This window comes from Columba livia, chromosome 4 (genome assembly GCF_036013475.1).
Source record: "Columba livia isolate bColLiv1 breed racing homer chromosome 4, bColLiv1.pat.W.v2, whole genome shotgun sequence".
NCBI lineage: Eukaryota > Metazoa > Chordata > Aves > Columbiformes > Columbidae > Columba > Columba livia.
Genome location: NC_088605.1, coordinates 22,689,994 through 22,698,998, shown reverse-complemented (window position 1 = coordinate 22,698,998; position 9,005 = coordinate 22,689,994). Strand labels below are relative to the sequence as shown.

At 33.2% G+C, this 9,005-nt stretch overlaps 1 long non-coding RNA gene across 1 annotated transcript; it reads right to left on the bottom strand.

Annotated features, from left to right (window-relative positions):
• Window positions 1-439: 439 nt before the first annotated feature.
• Window positions 440-7,217, bottom strand: LOC135579471 (uncharacterized). Its single transcript, XR_010472616.1, has 3 exons — window positions 6,841-7,217; window positions 2,175-2,235; window positions 440-529 (listed from the first exon to the last, which is right to left on the bottom strand). It is a non-coding gene; the product is annotated as an uncharacterized LOC135579471 (long non-coding RNA).
• Between the last annotated feature and the right edge of the window lie 1,788 nt (window positions 7,218-9,005).

Here is a 9,005-nt window from a genome sequence, read left to right as displayed (position 1 = left end):
CTTCTACAGATAGAAAAACTGAACAACAAACTTCAGGTGTTAATGCATTCAGCTGTAAGTAACTTCTTAAAGTGATAGTATCTTTCAGGTTTGGATATCCTAACAGAGGAAACTGTAGAAGAACTTTATGCAATATATATGTTTTTTAGGTTTTCACTTCTACATAAACTAGAAAATATAGTCAAGTCCATCCTGCAACAGAATATACACTATTTGTTAGAAGAAAGCTCTTACTAAAAAGTTTTTATGTGTCTATGTCACACGGTTATTTAAAAAATCATATTAGAAATCTAACTCAATGTTTTGGGAAGGATTTTAATGATAGACAACCCTAAAATTATACTGAATGGTGTGAATCTAACCTGTTGATGCTTATTATACAACAAATCAGAATTAGTTTTTACATCAGGAAAAACATATATGTGAATATATGGGGGTTTTTAAAACATGAAGGGCTGTGTACTTACACCACTGGAAGGATCCTGTACTTGTGATGTTAAGCCCAAGGGAAGATAATCCTTTTCTATTTCTTCACAGGAAAAAAGCAATTCCAGAACTCATTATTAGAAAATATAATAATTAAAACATATATAATCACTAGTCAATTATTACCTATCTGAAAAGCAAATAATTTTTAGAGTGACATCTTTTTGGAAAGATGCCCTAAGAATGACAGAGGAGTGTGATGTTCAGTCATAAAGACAACAACACTTTGGATTGGTGACTCATCTCAAAGGTCTACTTATGCTTCTAGGATCTGCCCTGGGGTGGTTTGGTAGGTCCTAAAAGGCTGTAAAGAGGTAGATAAGAAGCATTCTGTGAGACTTAGCACAAAAGTGGCAAAGGATAGCAAAGACATTGAATATGCCAAATTCTGGGTAGAAACATATGTTTTTTCTGTTTTTTTCTCTAAGGAGGACAAAACCTTTAGGTTTTGTCAATGGCAGGATACTGCTGATGTATATGATCTTCAGCCTAGGCCATTGTTGCTGTTGTTATAGTCTCAGATTCTTATGGCATATTCCAACACAAATATGTTTTATATTGCCTGTGCTTCCGGTTTTATTCCTACAGCAACAAACTCTGAATCTCACAGTACAAATCATACAAACTCAAAACCCTCTCCCTTTTTATCCTGTAAATCACCAGTGATTTTGGAGAGGAAGAAAATTACATACACACTTGATAATCTACTATGTCTTTCTTTCTTAAAATCTATAATAGAAACCTTCATTAAAATACTAAATTAAAATATGAAATGTGGCAAAGTTAAAAATATTTTTAACAGATAAAAAAAATAAATATATGAAAATCATTTTGTATAAACCACATTAAGATCCTGATCTTTCTTTTCGTTTTACTCAGTGGTACATTCTACAGACTTCAACAGAAGCAGGATCAAACCTTTCATGAGCAGTGGCATTTTGATGTATTACACCAATACATCACCCTATGCAGCTCCTTGATGATGTATTGCACTAGTGCTTTATCAAAGTGTCATTGCTCTGATGAAGGCATAGCACCTTCTGGCAAAGCCCTATAATGAAAACTGTTATGTTGTAGAAGAGGTTATGTTACATTATGTTATGCTATGCTGTGCTATGCTATGTTTTATGCTGTTATACTAGAGAAAAATATCAGAAAAAGAGAGATTATGTTCCAGGAATGGAAGGTGGATATGCCAAGTAAACAGACAGACAAAATTCACACAATTAAGTTCCCATAGGACTTTGAGCTGTTAAAGTAATGCTATTTGAAACTTTCTGTCCTATAGTTTTTCAATATATTGATTTTTGGTTTTGAATAAAGACAAACAACCAAATAATAATGATAAAAAAACCTCAACCAACCAACCAAATAGCCCCCACTAAAATATGAAAAGCAGCGATTAATATTTTGCCTCAAAAATTGTGTCTAAGTTAAGGAGTATGTTTATATTTGGCTCAGTCCTTCTTCCCATAACATCATGTGGCAATTATTTCTGAAAAAGGTCATTTAATGGTATGTCACACTTTTGTAAATTCAAGATAGAAATTTACAATTATGTGCAGAACTGTCTTTGGCAAGTATGAAGCTGATTAATATCCTGTGATGTTTAAGAACTTATTGACTGGGAAGACAGAAGTGTAAAACTGGCCACACAAAATAGTTTGATGAAATTTTTAAACCCTCACCTCCTTTCTGAACATAGTAAGGGTCTTCTCAAATATTCATACTCATACTGTACATAACAATCTATAAAAAAATAGAAAAAATAAAAAAAATAAAAAGATCACATTAAGATCAACAACAAAGATAGCAAAATCATTCAACATAGCTCTAAGTGTATTTGCATTGCAATGGAACATCTAAATGAACAAATATTATTAAAAACAGCTGCAATGAAAATAGAATATTTCTTGAGAGATGTATTCTGAATGTCTAATATTATCCCTATTGATACAATTCAGGATACAAAAGAAGGAAGGTTGCACAATAGTAAACAACATTTTTAAAGTTTCAGTTTTTCTGGAAGGTCAGGCAAGTCCTGGTTCTGCCATCCTTATGCACACTGATATCTGCTCTATTGGAGCAGTACATATCTATTCATCCTGAGTTTTTAATTATCATTTGAAAATAATGCTTACTAATGCCATTATTCATAATGGGTATAGTAAAGACTAAAGATAATTGAAAACTAGGTTATACTTTGCCTCAATTTGGATTAGATGTTTGTGAGCTCTATTTGTGTGAGTACCATAAATGTTGCCTTTTGCGATAAAGATGGTTTTTTAGTGTTTGTTTTCAGGACACTTCAATTATACTGCTTTACATAATATGAGTGTGGTTGATTCCCTATATTCTAGCTGCTTTCCCTCAGCTGAAATATTTTATAAAGGAAGTAAGATATAAACTGGATAAGTCATTACTGGATAGGTCTTGATGATATCTTTTTTTGTGGTTGTATCTTACTGAGCTTCACCTTAGGATCTTGTCCATGTTTTAACAACGCCAAGGGAAATACAAGTACAAAAATGCAGGATTTGTTATCTTTATGTTTCTAATGTCTTGTAAAGTTTTTCCTTTAGACTTTATTGAAAAAAGTTAATATCCTCCATTTAAAAAAATATTTGTTTTGCTTCTCTTAGAAATACTACTAAGAGACTTGGATTTCATTTTTTACAAATTACTTTAAAAAAATATTTCTAACATAAGCTCCCTAAAATCAAATAAGTAACATTTATTTACTATGTGTAAGTTGCAGTTACCCTACCTTTTCTGCATTTGTGGGGTTTTCTTAAGAAGTACTGTTTTAATGACATGTATGTACGTGTAATTTACATCTATGTGTGCTTTGGATATTATCCTTATTTGTGTATGTTGATGGACAGTGGATTTAGCATAATTTTGTCAGATTTCATAGAACTAATTAATTACATTTATTTTTTTCATGCTTATTGTCTTATCTTCTAGCACTTATTGCTAAAGAAGCTCCTGTTACTAACAAGTGAGGTAAAAAGCCAAAAATGAGACTTGTAACAGTATTTAACATACACACACAGAGGAACAGTGATGCTGCAGAAGGTCATTGTTACTTCTATTCTACATTCTACAGACATTCATAAAAATATGAAATGCTGAACATCCCCAAATTTATTTGAAACTGTAGAACTTTAGAGAATTAATAGTTACATTACAATGAAATAAAAATAATAATATTATATTCTGCTAAATAGCAAATTTGCCATCTGTGTATTAATACATCCCACAGTTCTCATGTGTGTTTCACTAGCTCTATGCTACATTTATAAATAGAACAAAATGATGAAAAAATAAATAAGTAGCATTTATCATGGGCCAAATCAAGTTCAAATGTGTGCTACCACACTGTACTGTAATTTCTTACTTATGGAAAATCAATTCCCTCTTCTACTAAAAAGTATCCAATAAATACTGTTATGGTCCATCAAATGTAGCATTTATTAATTTTTACTTGAAATTACTAGCAAACAATACTGCAAAACACTGATATATTTTATAAATATAGTGATTTTTTTCTCTTTTTGCCATGTATCCATTACATTAGTTTATGCTAGTCATTATTTGTTAGCAGTAATAGCCTTAAAGACCATTCTGTATTAGCATAGCTACAACAGCTAGTTTACACAGTATTGTACAATAGTGGCTTAGGTTTTAGTGTATGCAAATGGTATTTCATGTGATAATAAAACTGATCTCAATTTTTAAATTGTTTTATTCTAGTACTGGATAACAGTAAAAGTGAGTCAACCGTTTTTCTCGTCCTTTCCCCAAACTCATCTTTTTCTATTTCTCTTTAATTCTCTGCCTGGTAAGAAGCTTTCCACTTCAGCATAACATTAAATATTCTGTTCTACCATAGGCCTTTCATTGCCACCACATAGAAATTAAGATCACATCTTGCCCTTTTTACACTTCTTCCACTCCTTGCCTGTACCATCTTTCTTCTGATTATAAACCCGGGGACAAAATAACACCAGAAATAATGTCTTTCCTCTGACAAATATCTTTTAATTTACTATGTATTTTACAGTTTAAATGTCACTTGTACAGTAAATGTTCTTTTTCTTGATGAAAAGATACTTTAATTTTAAAAATAAAATAAATAACATATTGAGCGTAAATATTGATATGGAAACAACCATTTATCTCTGAAAACCTAGATGTACAAGTTTTTTTTTCACATTTTTGCAAAGATTGCATTGGGCTGTTGAGACATAATTATAAATCAAATAAAAGAAGATTGTTTTGACACTGAAACCAACATAACTGTGTAAATGAGATTCTGCAGTAACTGTATTCTTCATTTCATGGGCTGAAATTCCTGCTTGGATCAGGAAGTCCATTTTCAGGCTGTGACATGGCTGGCAACAGGCAGAGCGATGGGCACAGCACAGGCAGGGACTGGAATCCTGGGAAGGGCTGAGTGGCAGCCCAAGGTAAGGCTGGTCATGGCTGTCAAAGAATTGGTGAACTCAGACCTGACATTTCCAGAGTGTGGTCTATGAGAAGCAATGCTTTAAAAGTTTGCTTTTCTGACAATCTGCTGCTAATGTTCAGTCATCTGCAAAGCTTTCAGCTATCCAAGGGTGAGAACTGGTTTACACAGATGTTCTTGGTAAAGACAAAATTACTTCTTGTAAATATTTTCCGTACAAGTGTAAGCTATAATGGATTGACAGTGACCTTGCTTTCCCCACTGAGCTGCTAGGTATTTGCATATTTTCATTCAGCCTACTTTTCACTTGATAAAATTAGTTGACAGAAAAAGTCAGTATTTTGGTTTGTCTCTGTCAGAGTATGAAATGTGACAGTTGTCTAATATCCCTGTAGAAAAAGAGCAAATAGATATTTTTCATATCTAAAATCACCTAATCGCTTGGATTTTGTGTACCCAGGCTGACAGACAACAGTGGTTACAGATATCTGTGTTTGTGTGTGTGTGCATAGATCTCCTTTCTAATTAGGGTCTTACAAGGTTAATATCAGAATAACAATCATCACTGCAAGTGATTTTAAAATGTCTTTTATTTATTGTAGATTCAGACACTATAGAAACATAAGCATTCATACTGATAGCTTGAATAATGCAGATGGTACTGCTTCCCTGAATTAATTTCTGTGAGTTAGAATTGGATCTTTTGAAAAAGTCCACAACCTGTATTCTTAGTACATGCCCTCAAAATATTTCAGCAGTTTAAGGGTAACTTTTCAATTCAGTAGAAGTTGCTACCAATAAAAACACTATACATATCAAATTATTTTCTTTTTAATGTTTGAAACCCTTTTTTCTTTACATTACTCTTCTGTGGTACTCATTTCTTGCTACTTAATAGGACTGGCAAAATGTCAGATACGAATGTATTCTATTTTGCATATAGTTCTTCTACATCATATGAAATCACGCAGTGCTAATGTTTTACATAAAATGATGCACTTATTTATCAATATATGTTATTTAACAGTTAAAACTGTCATTAAAAACATGTCATACATTACTCCTTGTGCACAGAAGAATTATAAAAAAAAAAAAATAGTAGAGATATGTTCAACACAATCTTACATATCCTTTCCCCTCACTGCCCCTCCCCCCCAAATGACCGTCTATATTCAGCTCTTATCACTGTTGAGTTGCTATAGAATTGTACTCCCCATTACTCAGAGCTCAGTGTCGACCCGAGTGCTGAGAGAGCATGTCTGCTGTGGGATTTACAATTATTACTCCCTGAACCTTTGATGATAATTTTGACCTCTGATTTCTGGAGATTTCTGGAGGTCAGCTGTGTGAGGTCAGAATTTAGTTGGCAATAGCCAGGATGCTAAAGGACACACTGGCTCACTGCAGGCATAAAGTCTCCATGATTATTCTCACAGATTCATACCATACTGAATACTACAAGAGAGAATCTATCACTGCTTCTCAACTTATTTCCTTTATTAGAAATTAAGGTGATCAATACCATATAGGAGGTACTTCAGACAGAATAAATGTTTGTGAAAATATGGTTTGCTATGAAATATGCTATGTTACTTAGATAATTTAAGTGCAATACTGTGGTACTACTTTAAATAAGCTATGATTCCTTCAGTGGCCCTCACCTTGTTGATTGTAGAAATCACCTGAGCCATTTAGAAAAGCAGGCTGCAAGATCTGCGTATTAATAACCGTATGTGTTATCTATTTATGCCTCCTTTTCGTTTCTTCTTGCTATATATGTTTCAATAATCCTAAAATGTGTGAATCCCCAGCTATGCTTTTTTTTTTTTTCCATTTCAAATATTCCCTGTAAATAGTAGAAATATTACTCTTATTACTCTTACCTGGCCAAGATTAAACATGTATACTGGTTTGTCTGAGATGTAGTTAATTTTCTTCATAGGAGCTTGTATGGTGCTCTGTTTTGGATTTGTAACTGAAACAATGTTGATAATACACCAATGGTTTAGTTATTACTGAAGAGCACTTGCAGAGTGTCAATGCCTTCTCTTGTTTCTCACACGGCCCTACCAGCAAGTAGCTGGGGGGTTCACAAGAAGTTGGGAGGGAACACAGCTGGGGCAGCTGACCGCAAGTGACTGAAGGTATATTCCATACCATGTGATGTCATAGTCAGCCATAAAAGATGACAGAAGAAGGAGAAAGTGGGGGGGTGTTCAAAATTATGGTGTTTGTTTCCCCAGTTACCCATTAACACATGCTGAAGGCCTGCTTTCCTGGAAATGACTGAGCAACTTCTTGCCCATGAGAAACAGTGAATGAATTCTTTATTTTGTTTTGCTTGTGTGCACAACTTCTGCCTTAGCTATTAAACTGTCTCAACTCATGATTTTTCTTGGTTTTGCCCCCCCACACTGAGGGGGGATGTAAGCCAGTGGCTGTGTGGGGCTGAGGTGCCTACTGAGGTAAACCCATGAACACATGAGATCCATTTTCTCATTGTAAACTATTTTTTCACTAGAACTGCTCTGTTGCTACTTAAGCACATTGATTTCTGGAATACTGATTTCCATGGTTACCTTTATTAGAAACATGTGAAGAAAAAAGCTACCCCAAAGTAAAATGTACATAACTTTACCCTTCATTTCCAATAAAATTGATATGAAATTATAGAGAGTTTCCAGTCCAAAATATTATATACCATATATTGTCTGAAAATTTTATGACTAAACACTAAACTTGATGAAAAGGCTACAGTAATACTGTTGGCATAGCTAAAGAAAAAACAGCACCAAAGAAGCATGAGTGTTTTATGTATTAGTCACAGAATAGAACATCCTTCCTATAAAGAACTTGTCAGTTTCATCTGAACAGAATATAAATCCAAGAAAACTAAAGAGCAAAAAATAATTAATGCTGAAAATATTATTTCTCTAGTCAAAAAGATTTATCAATAACAAGTTGTGGAATTAATTCCTACTAAACAGACATGGGGATTGTGTCAAAAGTGAACCCCTTTTTTAATAACATGTATAAAGTATAAACTATTTTACTTACTCTCCAGAAAATATGAAATTACTATAATGCAATGTTATACTCATTTCAGGAAAAAATAAAAAAAAAATAAAAATAAAAATTGTAATTTAATTCATAAATAATTCTAAGACCAGCATTAGCAAGTGCATTTAAGTAAATATTTGCAAACTCTAACTCAAATTTTAGAAGGAAATATGTTAATTTGTCTCTGTTAAGGCATGCAAATCAAGGCAGAATCGTCTAAAGCATCTGCAAAGAATAATATGATAAGCTATCTTCTCAGAACTATGAACACTAAGGAAGAGTATTACCAATGTTGTCTCCGTAAAACTCCCATCCTAACTCTGAGACTGTTGTATTTAATGTAATGAAGAACAATATTCAATATAGAACTTTCCTGAATCTTGGTGCAGCATTAAAATAGCTCTTAAGTCTCATAGGGACACTTGGAATTGCGAGAGGACTAATACTATATTCTTGCCACTTTTCTGAGTATCACCTCATTCAGCATTTCAGAAGCCTAAAATTCACAGATTTTTTTATTTTTTCGTTTTTTCCTGCATTTGTATCTTAAGTTTAGGAATAAACTGCTCGGTTATCTGGCATGAGATTTCTTTCCTCAGCAGCATTGATTTGTGCAAAAGAGAATATTTTGATGGATAATAGAAAATCTTCTCTCATTACTTTAGAATGTAATAGATCATTACAAAACAGAGAAGGGATCTAATTAAAAACAGGGGAACTCATGACATGTTTGTTATTGGTGTAATATGGTGTGTCAAGTGTAAACAAATTTTGAGCCTTAAAAACTACACTGGCCTATAAATTATATGTATTTTTTCCCATTTCTTGTTCTGATACATTAATCTCCTCCCGCTGTCTTTCGTTTGTTTGTTTGTTTTTTTCTCTCCTAAGAAATCTGTAGGGCCAGCCATTTCTACCAATTATATTTCCAGAGCTGATCAGAATAGTAACCACTTAGCCAATTTCTGTAGCAACTCAATGAGCAGAT